A 16,065-nucleotide genomic window follows, 5' to 3' on the forward strand; every position below is an offset into this window, starting at 1 on the left:
AACTTTCACTCTGAGCCACTTGTTGATTTTCTGTGTGTATATGTGTAAGAAAAACAAACCTGTGGATTTGGACTTTGTACTTGGCCCATGAACTGCAGTTTCTGGGCTGTGCCATCTCTCAGATTCCAGGAGACTGATCTGTGTCCAGAGCTTGAACCCAGGGTTAGTGTTTGTTCTGCCCCATCCTGGCTGTATGTGAGGGGCAGCACCTTCGTGGGCTGTAGTAATCATTCCTAACAGCTCACACTTTCTATGAGTACTTCTGTGAGCCAGGATCTGGGCTCAAGGCTTTCCAAGTATCAGCCCCTCTGATTCTCACAAGAGACCTGGGAGGTCCTGTTATCATCTCCATTTTGCAGATGAGAAAACTGAGGCCCAGAGAGAAGTGACTTGCCTAAGCTCACCCCGCTGGGAACGGGCCGAGCTGGAGTTTGAATGAAAGTCTTTTCCATTTCGTAGCCTGAGGTGTCAGTCACTGTGCTTTTGTGCCTTCCAGCTGCTAGGCAAACTCCTGTGAAAGCAGAAATACAGAGAAATTAGGTGTGATTAGCAGGCAAGGAGCAGGAAGGGGGTGAATGAATGAGGAGTCCTAGACTGACATCATCCCCCGTATTCCTCTTCCAGCACTGGCCTCAAGCTGTCAGAGATGAGAAACAGAGGAGAGCAGGTATGGCTGTATCCAGGCTCTAGGAGGGAAGGGCATGTTAGAGACCATGGTCCCACAGACAACCAGTCCTGGGCCTGTCTCTTTTCACCCCCTGTAGCTGTTGGCTTTTTCAGTGTTGATGTTCATTCCTTTGTCATCCTCCTCCAGAAGGTGCCTTTAAGGCAAGATGGTCGCTGGGGGGCATTTCCCTTTGAGTGCAATGACTGAGGCTATATTGATTCAGATTTGGGATAGAGGTCTATTGTTGGATGCTAAATCCTTGGGGCTTGGGGTGGAAAGTGGAGAAAGGGCCAAGCAGCTTGTTCCCACCCCAGAGGGGCCTGGTATTGTGGAGAGGCTAAGGGTAGGGGTTAGTCTAGGATCCATTCAACAGTCCTGGGTAGGAGTCCTGGCTGCTGCACCTACCAGCTGTGTGGCCTTGGACAAAGTTGCCTCACTTCTCTGATCCTCGGTATTCTCATCTGTACATGTTGTGGGGGTGAAACTAGGCTTGAAGCTAGAGAACACAGTACAATGTCTGTACCTTGTAAACACTTAATAGATGCTAGTGTTATTTATGTAATTTTTTGGCTGCTCTGGGTCTTTGTTGCTGCACATGGGCTTTCTCTGGTTGCGGTGAGTGGGGGCCACTCTCTACCTGTGGTGCTCTAGATTCCCATAGCGGAGGCTTCTCTTGTGGAGCACGGGCTCTGGGGTGTGCGGATTTCAGTAGTTGGGGTGTGTGAGCTCAGTAGTTGTGGGCAGGGGTTTAGTCACCCTGCGGCATGAAGGATCTTCCTGAGTCAGGAATCGAACCTGTGTCCCCTGCATTGCAAGAAGGATTCTTCATCACCAGACCACCAGGAGAGCCCAGTGCTAGTGTTTTTGCTCTTATCACTATTGATATTAGCCTTGTTACTGGGGACCTTCTCAGTCAACTTTGCGTTGGTCTTGGGAAATTCGGGCTAATCCCTTTTTCCAGAACTTACTGACTCTGGTCAAGGCAACTCTGAGTATGGAAAAGTCTGATTTAAAATGACTGTATGAATTACTTATTTGTTTTTTCTTTTAAAGGTACAGAGTGACAAATTGGCCAAACAATAAGGTTTTTGAATGTGTGTTTTTAAGTGTGATACAGGGATGATTAGAGAAAGGGGATGATGGGGAAAATAGCTCTTTAAAGTGCTGAAAGTCTGTCTTGCACGGCGTTCACATTACACTCGAGCTTGTTTTTGCTGGTTAAGTCACTGAGGTGAGTGTTTGTCGAAGGAGCTCTGCTGGGTGAGGAGGGTGTGTGTGTGTATGTGTGAGTGCGTGTGTGTGTGTGTGTGTGTGTGAGTGTGTGTGTGTGTGTGTGTGAGTGTGAGTGTGTGTGTGCATGCTCGGTCATGTCTGGCTCTTTGTGAGTCCATGGACTGTAGCCTGACAGGCTCCTCTGTCCATGGGATTTCCCAGACAAGAAGACTGGAGTGGGTTGCCGTTTCCTTCTCCAGGGGATCTTCCCGACCCAGGGATCAAACCTGTGTCTGTCGTACCTCTTGTGTCTCCTGCATTTGCAAGTGGATTCTTTTCCACTAGCGCCATCTAGGAAACCCAGGGGTGGGTGGGGAGATTCAAATCAGTGTGAGGTCCAGCTCCTCCCTCCCTTCTGAGAGCCTCTTGGTCTGTTCCTAGGGAGAAAGCATGCCTAGTCTTTGGAGAGGCCACAGGTTGGTGTGGGGAGGGTGAGATATCAGGAGGGCTTTCTGGAGGAAATGGTGCTGGAGGCGGCTGCACTGGTTTCTGTAAACAGAATTGCAAAATCACTTCTCCCAGGCTTGCCTGGTTCTCTGAGACAACCCTGCAGCCAGGTCAGCTGGGAGGTCCCAGGCCTGGCAGTCAGGACAGTTGGGGAGCGAGATGTCCAATCCCTTCTGTTTCCCTGTTTAGACCTATCCATCCCTAGAGCCCCTTTGTCTTGGGCATGCCTGTAGAGAGGGAGTGGAGGCTTATGCATGAAGATTCTGGTCTGAAATCAGAGCTATATTTGTCACTTCCATTGTGTGCCCTCAGGCAAGTCATTTCGCTGCCTGTGCCTCAGTTTCCCCATCTGTCTTACGAGGATAATAGTGACCCTCAGGTAACCAAGTTGTTTTGAGGATCGGTGAGGTCATGCAGGTAAAGTGCTTATCATGGAGCTGGTACAGGGTAAGTGCCTGTCATTAAAAGCTGCTGTCTGCCTGCTGTTGTTTTTAGCACAGGACACACCTCTCCACCCTCGCCTCTCCCCTCCACTGAGTTCCTGTTGTTGACATCCTCCTCACCATCTAGCTCAGGGATTTTAAGTATTTATATCCTTGCTGGAATTTCTCTTTGCATTGTCTAGTTAATTACCTAATTGAATGAAGGCAAACAATTTCGCTTCGCTTCCTTTCCTGTGGAAGTGCAGGAAGCGGCCCGGTGCCTTCTTTTCTGTGATTGAGACGATTATTGAAGTATTTGATGATGATGGTGACGCCTTTCCCGCCTTGAGAGGTCCTCTCCCTCTTAGAATAGCTTCTTGACCCTGTAAATCAAGCTGTAGCCACGTGCTTGGGAGGCATACATCTTGCTGAGGATGTTGATGGGTTTGGCCGCTGTTTCTTTGGGTGCCAGCATGCTGTTTTGGCACCTTCTTGCCCATTCCAAGAGGGATAGTTGATAAGACAGCTTTTTAAAAATATTCAGAACTAATGACCTATGTACATATTTGGGGAGGACTGGCTGAGGGAGTATGCATCAAAACCAAGGCCAAGGAGAAGGTGTCCCATGGCAAGGAATCGCTGACTCTTCACTCCTACTGATGTTGGTGGCGTTGGATTCTGCCCCTAGTGGCTCTGGGGTGGGGAAGTACAGTGATTAAGGTCATTTTCTGTTTGTTTGTTTTGGCTGTGCCATGCAGCTTGCAGGATCTTAGCTCCCCGATTAGAGTTTGAACCTGGTCCCCAGCAGGAAACGTGCCGAGTCCTAACCACTGGACCACCAGGGGATTTCCAAGGGCATGGAATCTGGACTTGATGTGCTGGGCGCTTCCAGTCCCTGCCCTGCCACGTGGTAGCTGCGTGAAATGGCACAGCTGCTTAACTCGTCCTTGGCCCTAAGGTGAGGGTACCATAAATCCCATTTCACAGGAGTTGTAAGAATCATTCTACCCACAGTGCTGGCACATGTAAGTATTCATATGAGTAAGCTGGTATATTCAAGGATCTTAAAAAAACCGTACCATGTTCTTTACCCCAAGACCCTCCCTATTTGTCTTACCTTGTTCTTCTCCAGGTAATAACCATAACCGGCAGGCCTGGGCCTCTCCCTACCTCTAGTCTCCCTACCTCTAGGCTCCTGCCAGGCGGTCCCCTCTATTTAGAATGTCCTTGTCCTTGCCCTTCCTTGTTCCTTCAAGACTTATCTCAGGTACTGTGCCTACATGGCATTTTCCTAGAGTTCCCCAACCAGTCCCCCTTAAATGCCCTGCTATATCCTTGTTATGCCTTTTATCTGCAGCTGTCATTGACCCAGGTATGTTTCATGGAAAGGCAGTCTGGAAGATACTTTGTAGAAAAGGAGTTTTGGAAAAGGCTGCATACTTGATGCCCATTCGTACAGTACCAATCCACACTTGCAATTTTAAAGGCTCTGAGAAGTTCTGCAATGCAGAAACCTGCTGAACTTTGCTTGCCCCAGAATTCTCCAAACCTCTGACCTTAGGACACTTTCTTCTTCTTCTTCTTCTTTTTTTTTTTTTTTTTTTAATATTTATTTATTTTCGCCTGTGCTGGGTCCTCGTTGCTGGATGGACTTTTCTCCGGTTGCGGAGAGAAGGGGCCCCTCTCTAGTCATGGTGCACGGGCTTCCCGTTGCGATGGCTTTTCTTGCTGTTGAGCACAGGCTCTAGGGTGCACGGGCTCCAATAGCTGTGGCCCCCAGACTCTAGAGCACAGGCTTAGTAGTTGTGGTGCATGGGATGAGTTGTTCCGCTGCATGTGGGACCTTCCCGGGTCAGGGATCGAACTTATGTCTTCCGCGTTGGCAGGCGAATGCCTCACCACTGAGCCACCAGGGAAACCCTAGGATACTTTCTTCTCGGAATACCTGTTGACCAAGCTTCGTGACCTCCTCGGGGGATGTGGCCTGTTGTAGACATCTAAAAGTTACTTAGTCGTGTCCGACTCTTTGCGACCCCACAGACTGTGGCCTACCAGGCTCCTCTGTCCATGGGGTTTTCCAGGCAATAGTGCTGGAGTGGATTGCCATTTCCTTCTCCAGGGGATCTTCCCAACCCAGGGGTTGAACCCGGGTGTCCTGCATTGTAGACAGACGCTTTACCGTCTGAGCCACCAGGGAAGTCCAGTTTGATGCTATCTCTCCATTTTACAGTCAAGGAAACCAAGTAACTGGTCCCAGCTAAACCTGTGTGCCCCTCCCTCACGCCCTGGATCAAGTGGTGAGGTTCTTTATGTGGGTGTTCAGGGCCAGGTGGCAAGGGAGGGCTGACTGTGACCTGCTCTCAAGGGCCTTTTAGCCTTGTTGAAAGGGTGTGATGGACACGCGAACTAGAGAGGTTAACTGCCAAACCATGCATCCCTGAGCTGCTGTGTAACCGGAGCCCTGGTGCTGGCCTGTCTGGATCTTGGCTAAGGAAGGCCGTGAGAGTCAAATGTCCTCTGAGAACCTAGCAGAGTCCCCAGCGCTGGGGCCCCGGGACTCAGCCACACTGTCTCCCACCTCAACCACCGGGAATTCCTGGGACTCCATTGTGCTCTAGCCCCGACGGGGCACAGTCAAGGAAGGGGAGAGGAGCCAGCAAGGAAGAGAAGAGCCTTCTGTTTACCAATGCACACTGCCCCCTTCCTTTCTGGGGGAAAAAATACTTTCTTTTCTAGTCCTCTTTTATGATCAGACATTCTCAGGGGAGCAATTACCTGACAGTGGGAATTATCTGCTGTCTTTATTCGAGTGCCTGTCTGCTGAAATTCCTTCTTGGAGCAATTGATTTTGGTAATTCAGAGGTGCTGAATATTGTTTTAGGAGAGGGTGCCTGCGCAGAGGCAGGGGGATGCCCAGGAAGGCGTGGGCGACCAGCGGAGAGCCGCTGGAGATGGCTATGATGGGGGTGGGGCAGAGACGGCAGGTGATGCAGTTCTTGCCTTTGAATTTGTCCTGTCTTGTGTTGAAGGTGTGTGGGTTGGACGGGAAGTCGCTTGACTATGGAAACTGGGGCAGGTTTACTGCAGGAAATGAGCTGAGAGGCACATGTCAGGTTTGGTCACCCCTCACCGCAGGGGTTTAGTCCTGGGCATTGGCCCCAGCCTGACCCTGACGCTGGCTGTCATCCTCTGGTGTCCCAGAGGGCCAGGGAGGTAGCGGCGACTCCTAGGAGAAACTTGAAGGAGAGCAGCTGCTGTGAATTGGCCTGACCTTTCCTCTGGGCGGCCTGAGGTGCTGACTCTGGACCCTGGTGCCTAGGGCACCGCTGTCCCCTGGGCAGGGAGGGCAGGTCAGGGCGCGTGCTTTCTGGGGATGCTGAGAAGGGCATGAAGGGAGGACCTCAGTGTTATCTGCTCAGTGGATGAAAAAGGCAAGTGTGGGGACTTCCTCCCGGAAATGGCCCCAGCAAATGCCCAGAAAAGGCCCAATTTCAAATGAGTTGAAATTTGAAATTCTAGCCTGGGCTAGAAGGTTACTCAGATTTTTCTCACCCAGGGGCTTTGATGAGGGGGCGGTGCTCTGCTTCTCTGCTGCAATGGGAGTCGGGGAAGAGGGTCTCTAGGAAAAATTGGGGCACTGGCCCCAAAAGAAGAGGGAAGAAGCACAGGCGAAAACAACAACAAGCCCAGAAACACGATGCCCATGTCATGAATGGTTAGTAAGTTCAGTGGAGTTTTGTAGACACTTTCCCTCCAGAGAGGGAATTTACATCGAGGCCCATCATCTCCTATAACAAAACCAAGCAGACTCTGGGCGTTGCCAGGGGTCTGAAGCCACAGCTTGGCTCAGCCGAAAAGAGCGGCATGATCGGTTAGTGAGGGTTGCCTGTGCCTTGCTGGAGGAGGCAGGGCTGTGTGTACCCTGACAGCCTGTGTGCCATCCCTATCGGGTCTGAGCTTCGGTGTTACAGATGTTTTTATGGCTTGAGAACAACTAGGCTGAAACTATATCATGTTGAAAGACTCCTGCAAACTTTAAAGGTCCAATTACAAGTCCTTGGAGCCCTTTCTGGCCAGATATAATGCTATCTTACAGAGCCAACAGATAAATTACCATGTGATGGGAGGAGATGAAGGGTGATTGTGGGAGGTGTGGCTCCCGACACTCCGTGGCTCCAGGGGGCCCTTCTTGTTCTTTGACCATCACAGTAGTGAGCTGCAAGCCTCTGCCTAGAGGGACACATATTTATTGACTGCCAGCCACTGATTTAGTTTGAGTGCCTACTGTTTACCAGCTTGAGAACTGGTGTGATTTCAGGAGCTTTTCTAAACCAGCTCTTGTGCCTGAAATTCCACCATTAGAGATTGATTTCTTTGGGTTAAACGTTGCCCTTTCTAGCTTAGGTGTTAGCTACTAAGGGGATGCTGAGTGAGGATCTCATTTTCTCTAAGCCCTCTCTGAGCTGGAAGTTATTATTTGGAAATGTGGAGCTAGAGAAGGTAAACAGGGGGCCAGGACACGACATCAGGCTGGTGGTGGAAGTCAAGATTTGCACGTCATTTGTCACTATGCCTACCCCACCCTGAGTGCTAAACTTAGCAACAGTCAAAATTTTAAGTCATCAAATCGTTTTCAGTGGCCATTGTTTTCCAAGTTTGGATCCTAAGGGCAGAATGAGAACTGAAGGTCCTTCCCGCCTCTGGTCCCTTCTGCTCTTCCAGATCTTTCCGCTCAGATGGGCGGCTCCTACTGTGGCTGCCCCGGCCAGCTGCTAGAGGAAGTTGCTGGAACCGCCCTCCCACTCTTCCCAGCTGGAAGAACAGTTGTCCGCCCCTACCTGGTCACCTTCTGGCCCCTAGGGACCCCTTCCCCAATGACAAATATCCACCACTGAGCAGTCAGCAAACGTTGACCCTCCTCCGACCCCACTGTTGTTGTTCTAGTTGCTAAGTTGTGTCCAGCTCTCTGTGACCTTGTGGACTGTAGCCCGCCAAGCTCCTCTGTTCATGGAATTAACCAGGCAAGAATACTGGAGTGGGTTGCTATTTCTTTCTCCAAGGGATCTTCCCTACCCAAGGATAGAACCCAAGTCTCCTCCATCTCCTGCACTGGCGGGCAGATTCCTTACTACTGAGTCGCCTGGGAACACCCTCCACCCCCGACCCCAACCCCATACAGTGCTTTAAATATCTGCGGGCTCTAGAGTCTGGCTGGGTTTAAGACCAGCTGGATGACTGTACAGAGTTTGCGGTAGAATGGGATAACAGGGATAACAGTACTAACCCCAAAGGATTTATGGAAGTGTCACTGAGATAGATGATCGCATCCCTAGTTCAAGGCCTGGCATACATGTAAAAGAAACCCAATATGTGGGGTCTTTGATGATCATAATATTATTAGTGCTTGGGGCCTCAGCCAGCCTTCTGGGGGTGGGCACCAGCCTCCAGCCACCATCCCAGACACACACCTCCAGCTCCCACCAGGGAGCCCCGTTCGTGCCCATGGTGTCCACTACCCCTGAGCCTGGACTACGTCCATCCCTGGTGGTGAGTCTCTTACTCGGGAGCTCCTCCCCCAAGTTCCAGATGGAGAAGTGATTTTACCAGATACTCTAGAGGTACATCAGTTAGTCCAGTGAGGAAGTCCTTTCCCTTCCACTAAAACCACTTCCTCCCACTCTCATCACCCGTCGCCCACCCCGACCTCCCCCTTGCAGGTGAAGGCTGTGCTGACCAGCAGCCCTGGAGCCAGAGAAGCCTTGCCTGGTGCTTTACCTCCCTTCCCTCCTTCCTCTTTCGTCAAAGACCAGGAGCTCCCTTGGCTCCAGGTTCTTACCTCCATCCCCGCCCGTACTGTCCACTAGGGGACATGCCGGCCATAGCCTCCTGATGCCCAGCCTCCCCTGCATCCTGCCTCCAGGGGACCTTTCTAAACCTCGATCTGATGGAGTCGCTCCCTCTGTGCCAGGGGCCTCTGCTTCCCATCTCTCTGCTTGGAGGTGATATTTCCACTTCTCAGGGCCAGGACTGCTGGAGGATTGAGCAATGGTGTGAGTTGAAAGCAAAACAGAGGTGGACAAACTAATAATTAACAGATGTCAATTGTGAATTGCTTAAAAATACCACCAGCGCCACACCCCCCTCCTCTGGCGAGGGAGGAAAAGCACCCTGTCGCTTGGCCCCTTGGGAGTGATTGATTCCCAGCCAGCTTGGGACAGGTTTGGCGGAGAACGTGACAGGTACTGTGGGGTGTGTGGGGGAAAGGAGGGGCGGGGTAAGTGCCATTGCCAAGGCCCCTGGGCTTTGACTTACTGTGCTTCCCAGGGCTTTTCTTGGGATGAAGAGAGTGGCTGCTGAATTAAAGAGGAAGATCAGGAGAAGGGGACGACAGAGGATGAGATGGTTGGATGGCATCACTGACTCGAGGGACATGAGTTTGAGCAAGCCCTGGGAGTTGGTGATGGACAGGGAAGCCTGGCGTGCTGCAGTCCATGGGGTTGCAAAGAGTCAGACATGACTGAGCGACTGAACTGAACTGAGGGACTGGTGGTCCAGTGATGAGGACCGCGCACTTCCACTTCGGGGAGTGCAGCTTCATCCCTGGTTAGGGAACTAAGATCCTGCATGCGAAAGTGTGCCAAAGGGGAAAAAAGAGAAAGATCAGAGAGGTAATTGGGGAGAACGGAGAATCTGTCCAGAGTCGCGGCTCCCCGGTTTGACCCAGACCCAGGCTGCCATTCTCTCTCCTGGCTGGCGCTCCTCACTGGACTCCTCTGTTTGCCCTCCTTGCAGTCTCATCTTTACTCACTAACCAGTGTGCATGCACTTTTCTGATTTAAGGTAGACTGGTTCAAGTTGCTTTCAGCTCCCACTGCTCTCAGAGCCACGGGTAACCTGTCCTTGGCTCCCAGGTCTTGCTGACCTGTCCCGGCTCACCTCCCCTTCCCCATCTTCCTCACTGCTCTTCAGCCCCACTGGCCTTCCCTTCGATTTTGTCCACCTCTGGTCCCCTCTCCTCCTTTAAAGGTGCCACTTCAGTGCTCACCGGAAATGACCCTTCTCTGGAACCGTGTGTCTCATCGAGGGTGACCCCTCCCTCACCCCATTAGTCTCTCTCTCAATACCTGCTATTTCCTCTCTTACAGACATCACTGTCTTAACTGACATGTATGTATACCCATGCCCGCGTGTGTATATTTATAGTTTCTTAGTGCTTACTCCTTGGAAGAAAAGTTATGACCAACCTAGATAGCATATTCAAAAGCAGAGACATTACTTTGCCGACTAAGGTCCGTCTAGTCAAGGCTATGGTTTTTCCTGTGGTCATGTATGGATGTGAGAGTTGGACTGTGAAGAAGGCTGGGTGCTGAAGAATTGATGCTTTTGAACTGTGGTGTTGGAGAAGACTCTTGAGAGTCCCTTGAACTGCAAGGAGATCCAACCAGTCCATTCTGAAGGAGATCAGTCCTGGGATTTCTTTGGAAGGAATGACGCTAAAGCTGAAACCCCAGTACTTTGGCCACCTCATGCGAAGAGTTGACTCATTGGAAAAGACTCTGATGCTGGGACGGATTGGGGGCAGGAGGATGACAGAGGATGAGATGGCTGGATGGCATCACTGATTCGATGGACGTGAGTCTGAGTGAACTCCGGGAGTTGGTGATGGACAGGGAGGCCTGGCGTGCTGCAATTCATGGGGTCGCAAAGAGTCGGACACGACTGAGCGACTGAACTGAACTGAATGCTTATTTTTGTGTGTTTCCCAGGACAGAAAGCCCAAGAGGACAGGCTCTCTGGCAGGTTCTGGTATATAGTAAGTAAAAGTCGCTCAGTCATATCTGACTCTTTGTGGCCCCATGGACTGTACAGTCCATGGGATTCTCCAGGCAGGAATACTGCAGTGGGTAGCCATTCCCTTCTCCAGGGGATCTTCCCAACCTGGGGACTGAACCCAGGTCTCCTGCATTCCATGCAGATTCTTTACCATCTGAGCCACCAGGGAAGCCACCGGTACATAGCAGGTCCTCAGTAAATATTTGTCAGATGAATGCATGATGGGTAAGTAGAGACCTCAAGAGAGGCAGGCTGTTGCCTAGGGTGACCAGTCGTCTTGATTTGTCCAGGAATGGCAGGGAAAGGGTTCCTGGGGCTTGGGATTTTCAGTTTTAAAACCAAGACAGTTGCAGGGAAACTGAGATGAGCTGACAGCCTGGCCCTGCCCAAGTGCCCATCCCTGGAGGACTGTGATTTTCGAGGTCTACATGTTTTTTAATATTCATTGTCTTTAGAAGGAGACCAGGGCAGATGCATTTCGAAGGATGGTATGTGGAAGCCTGGGGGTATGCACAGGGGGTGCTGGGCAGGTGGGCTGCCACTCCCCGCCTGGCTGCTACGGGCCTCACCTGAGCCTCATGCCGTTCCTGTTTAGCTTGTGGCCAGCTCCTCTCACCCCATCTTGGCAGATGAGGTTGACTTGACATGCCCAAGGTCAGCTGCAGGTGGCCAGGCCAGGGGCCCTCTCTAACAGCAGGGCTGGATCCCACATGTATTAGTTTGCTAGGGCTGCCAGAAAAAATACCACGAACAGCGTGGCTTAAACGATAGAAATTTGTTTTCTCATAGTTCTGGAAGCTAGCAGTCCATGATCAAGGTGTGGGCAGGCTTTGTTCTCCTGAGGCCTCTCTCCTAGGCTTGCAGGTGGCTGCCCCCTCTTGCTGTCTCTTCACTTGCTTGTTCTCTCTGCACTTGGGCTCCTGGTTTCCCGTTTCCTCTTAGAAGGACACCAGTCAGACTGGACTAGGCCCCACCTAGATGGCCTCATTTCAACCTAGTCACCTTTGAAAAAAATCCTCATTTCCAAATACAGTTACATTCTGAGATACTAGGGGTTGGGACTTCACATGTGAATTTTAAGGGAACACACATTAGCCCATAAGACCACCCTCAGCCTGAGTGACCCCTCCCAAATACGACCTCGAGGGTGGTGGTGTCAGGCTGGAGGAGCTTCACCCTAGACAAGAGCCTTCCTCTTCTGGGGGCTGGAGGAGCCCAAGGGTGGGTTTTCCGTTTGAAAATTCTGCCTTTGCCTCACCTCTGCACAGCTTCTTTCCATTTCTTCCATGTTTGCATATTCTCTCAAGAGAGAAACCACCACGGTTCTTTCACCTGCTTGGAGCCAAAGCAGGTTGGTTTTTCTCCAGACTGCAGTCCCAGATCCTGGCCTCAAAGCTTGGGGGCAGGTCCCTTCTGGTACCGCCAGCCTCCTGCTCACCTCAGCGTCTCCTCCTCCTTGGAGCAGCTCTTCTAGGCTAGGTGGGCTCCCTGCCACTGTGCCCCAGCCCCAGCTAGCCTGTCCCGAGAAAGAGTCTTGCCCCTGGCGGCCCCAGGACTTGGCCACAATCTGACACACTGTAGGAATCCCAGGGCTTGAGGAGACGCGGAAGGAAGGTGCGTGAGGAGTGGGCTAGTGTGGCTGCCGAGGGTGCTGGAATAGACTGTCTACAGCCAAAGCTATACCACATTCTAGGTGACCTTGGACAAGTCAGGGCACTTCTCTGAGCCCTGGTTTACTCATCTGTAAAATGGAGAGGTAATACAGTTGTTGAGAAAGCGAAGTGACAGGAACACATTTGAAGGGTTTCATATGGATGTAAGAGTTGGACTATAAAAAAAAGCTGAGCACTGAAGAATTGATGCTTTTGAACTGTGGTGTTGGAGAAGACTCTTGAGAGTCCCTTGGACTGCAAAGAGATCCAACCAGTCCGTCCTAAAGGAGATCAGTCCTGGGTGTTCATTGGAAGGGCTGACGTTGAGGCTGAAACTCCAATACTTTGGCCACCTGATGCTAAGAGCTGACTCATTGGAAAAGACCCTGATGCTGGGAAAGATTGAAGGTGGGAGGAGAAGGGGATGACAGAGAATGAGATGGTTGGACGGCATCACTGACTCAATGGAGATGAGTTTGGGTAGACTCTGGGAGTTGATGATGGACAGGGAGGCCTGGCGTGCTGCGGCCCATGGGGTTGCAGGGTCGGATATGACTGAGCAACTAAACTGAATCGATGTGGTGCCAGTCATGTCCTAAGTGCTCTGTGCATGTTAATTTCTGTTATGTGGGGACCTAGCGGACGGAGGAGCCTGGTGGGCTGCAGTCCATGGGGTCACTGAGGGTTGGACACGACTGAGCGACTTCACTTTCACTTTTCACTTTCATGCATTGGAGAAGGAAATGGCAACCCACTCCAGTGTTCTTGCCTGGAGAATCCCAGGTACGGGGGAGCCTGATGGGCTGCCGTCTCTGGGGTCACACAGAGTTGGACACGGCTTAAGTGACTTAGCAGCAGCAGCAGCAGCGGTTGGGTGAAAAGTACGCCTCTGTAACAGGCCTTCCTGGGCAGCTCTGCAGCTATCATTTCCTGCTCCATCAAGGGCATGGTTTGGGGCTGGGGGAAGAGGTTGGGGGTTCCCAACTTTGCCACTCATCCCCTCTGTGATGGGTCTGTGTCCCTCACCTCCTCTAGGCTTCACTGTCACTGATGGTCACAATCAGAATGAGCCCTTACAGGCTATGGGAACTTTTTTAGGTCCCCAGATCTCTCCCTTATCACAGCCCAGCATCCACACAATGCCCTGGGAGGCAGGTACTTTTATTATTTTGCAGAGGAGAAAGCAGAAGCTCAGAGAGGTAAAGTCATTTGCTCCAGGTCACACAGCTGGTGGCTACAGAGCCAACTGGGCAGCCTTCAGAATGGTTGGTCTTTGAGTCCACTTGGTGGTGAGGTTTGGGTATGGGCTCTGGGGCTGTTTGGGCTGCTGGGATGGCAGGATCTAGGAGGGCTGTTTTGTTGTGTTTTGTTTCCTTTTTTCTTCTTTTCTAATTGTGAATGTTCCGAATTCTGAGCTGCTGCTCCCTGAGGCCGCTCAAGGCAGGCGGACTGGGCTGAGTTTGGTCTGCAGCCCTATTTGATGTGACCTGTATGGTGATTGTTTTAAAATGTGAGTTAGTCGCTTATGTGTTTAGGTTTTTACACTAAAATCTGGTAGCTGTTCTCGACGAGCTCTTCTGGCCGTTATATGCCTGCTTTCCGACAGTCCTGCTGTGGGCTGGGGCACGAATGCCTCGGGCCAGCCTGCCTGCCTCATTCTCCTCCTTCCCTGTCTCCCACTCGCGTTAGCCCTCAAGATTCCTGAGCTGGGTGAGCTAGAGGGCTGAGCAGGCACCGGGAATATGGGCCTCGGAGCCCTCCAGAGAGCTCCCTGCTGCTCAGGGAAGGTAGAGTCATAATTCAAGGCAAAATGAGTGGCCCTGGAGAAATGTCCAGACAGTGCTCGGGGCTTTTAGAAATGTGTCCAGAGGGGCATGTGCTTAATGAACTCTGTGCCAGGCTCTGGCCAACGCTGGAGGCTGCAACGAGATGCTGGGGACACAGACTGTTCTGGGAGAGTCTGCGTCTCAGGGCATGAAGGTGCCTAGAATGAGCTTTCACAGAGCATGGTGTTTGAACTGACAAAATAAAAGTGCAGTGGCCTTCTAGGCAGAGAAACTAGCATGAATCAGAGTTCAGAGCTGGGACCTCAACAGGGCTCCGCAGTCTGAGCTTTAATTGTCCAGGTCCCCCTTCCAGCCCCTCCCCTCATGGGAGCCAGGCTGGAGCTTAGGACTTGCCCAAGAATGATGAAGGCGCAGGCAGATTCAACCAGGAGCAGTACTGACTTGGGAGGACATAGTTCTGTGTGTTTTCAAATGTCTGAAGGCTTTTAATCTCGAATTCCCTTTTTGAAAGTGACTGTATTTTTTAGAGCAGTCTTAAGTTCACAGCAAAATTGAGCGGGAAGTACAGAGAGTTCTGTGTTCTCTGCTCCCCACATGCACAGGCTCCTCCACGATCAACATCGTGCACCAGGATCTGTTTTTTTTTTTTTTTTCCCAATATACAAGAACAGCTTATTCCATGATTTAAAATGAAATCATTCCAGAAGGGCATAAAGTGAAAACTAAACCTCTCCCCTTGTTTGCCCCAGACTCAAACACACACACATACACTCACCAAAGTAACCACTGTTTATTTTTGGAAGAATGTGCAGAAATCAGTTTCCATGCTTCCATGGACCTAGCCATCCAGGGGGTCATCCCACGTATCCTGCACCTCACCCCGCAGTCCCTCCTGTCAGCACTTGCATCTGTAGCTCCTGCTGCAAGAGGCTTCCATCTTCAGAGGGGACCATCATTTATTCAGCCAGTCCCCCAGTGATGGACATAGATGTGGTTTTCAGGGTTTTTTTTTTTTTTCTGCTGCAAACAAGGGTACAGAAACATCCTTGTTCATCTGCTCTTGCACGCTTGTGAGAGTTTGTCTGAGGGATGGGATGGAGAAAGAGATTACATGAATTTAAAGTGGACATTTTATGGATTTTAGGTTTTGATACACTTTGCCAAGGTGCCCTCCACACAGATTGGGATCATTTACACTCCTGCTTATAACAGGTGAGAGATGATGTGGTCATGAGCTTCTGTGTCAGGAGTGGAGCTGGGGTAAAGTCTGGATGGGCTTTAAGGGACAGGACCCAGCCAGAAGTGGGGTGGGGGGAACCCTCAGGTGGTCTTTGGAGTGTGTTTTTCTCAGTGCTGTTTGGAGCTCTCATTTATACATATGTATCCATGGAAAATCTATGATTCTGTTCAACAGTTTTAAAAAAATCATCTATCATTCTGCAAATTGCTGGTTTTTTTTTTTTTTTTTTACGAAGATGTTTTGGAAAGGTTTTCCTAGTTAGGACATGAACAGACTCTACCTCACTCTATGTGCTACATAGAACATTCTGCAGTTCAGGGTGAGATGGTTGATTTAGGCCCCCTCCTCAGGTGTCTGAGGCCCCCTGGGGTGTTGCAGGGAGCATCCTTTGTGGACCTCAACAGGCCCAGGTGCCAGCATTCCCTCTTTCTAGAGAAAATGGTTGTTGCTGGGAACGGCTCTACTGTTTTTCCCCACTGTGAGCTCAGAGCGAAAGTCTTGGTTCCGCCTTGGCCTTGAACTTGAATCTGGCCCTTCTCTGTTCTACTCGAGCAATGCATGAGTCCAGGGCATCTGTTGACTTAGTTCCTTCGGTACAGGGCTCCCCTCTGCTCAGGGAGTTGCTGCAATGCCAATTCCTATCTCCCTTAGCCAGCCTGGTTGACTGGTCCATTACCCATTCTGGTGATCTTGGGGCGGCCACCCCCTGCCTGTGGGTAAACAGACCCTCCTCTGATGGGAGATT

The 16,065-nt window shown here is 51.0% G+C and overlaps 1 protein-coding gene across 5 annotated transcripts in view; it reads left to right on the plus strand.

The window, feature by feature from the left end:
* Nucleotides 1-16,065, plus strand: part of DAB2IP (DAB2 interacting protein) — a 210,102-nt gene that overhangs the window by 36,599 nt on the left and 157,438 nt on the right. Inside the window, exon 1 of one of the 5 annotated variants that reach the window (XM_018055718.1) lies at nucleotides 649-667. The exons of the other annotated variants lie outside the window; for them this stretch is intronic. The gene's annotated coding sequence lies outside the window, so the exon portion shown is untranslated. Of the gene's footprint in view, nucleotides 1-648; nucleotides 668-16,065 lie in introns of those variants that run through there. 5 annotated transcript variants of the gene reach the window in all.

This window comes from Capra hircus, chromosome 11 (genome assembly GCF_001704415.2).
Source record: "Capra hircus breed San Clemente chromosome 11, ASM170441v1, whole genome shotgun sequence".
NCBI classification, from domain to species: Eukaryota; Metazoa; Chordata; class Mammalia; order Artiodactyla; family Bovidae; genus Capra; species Capra hircus.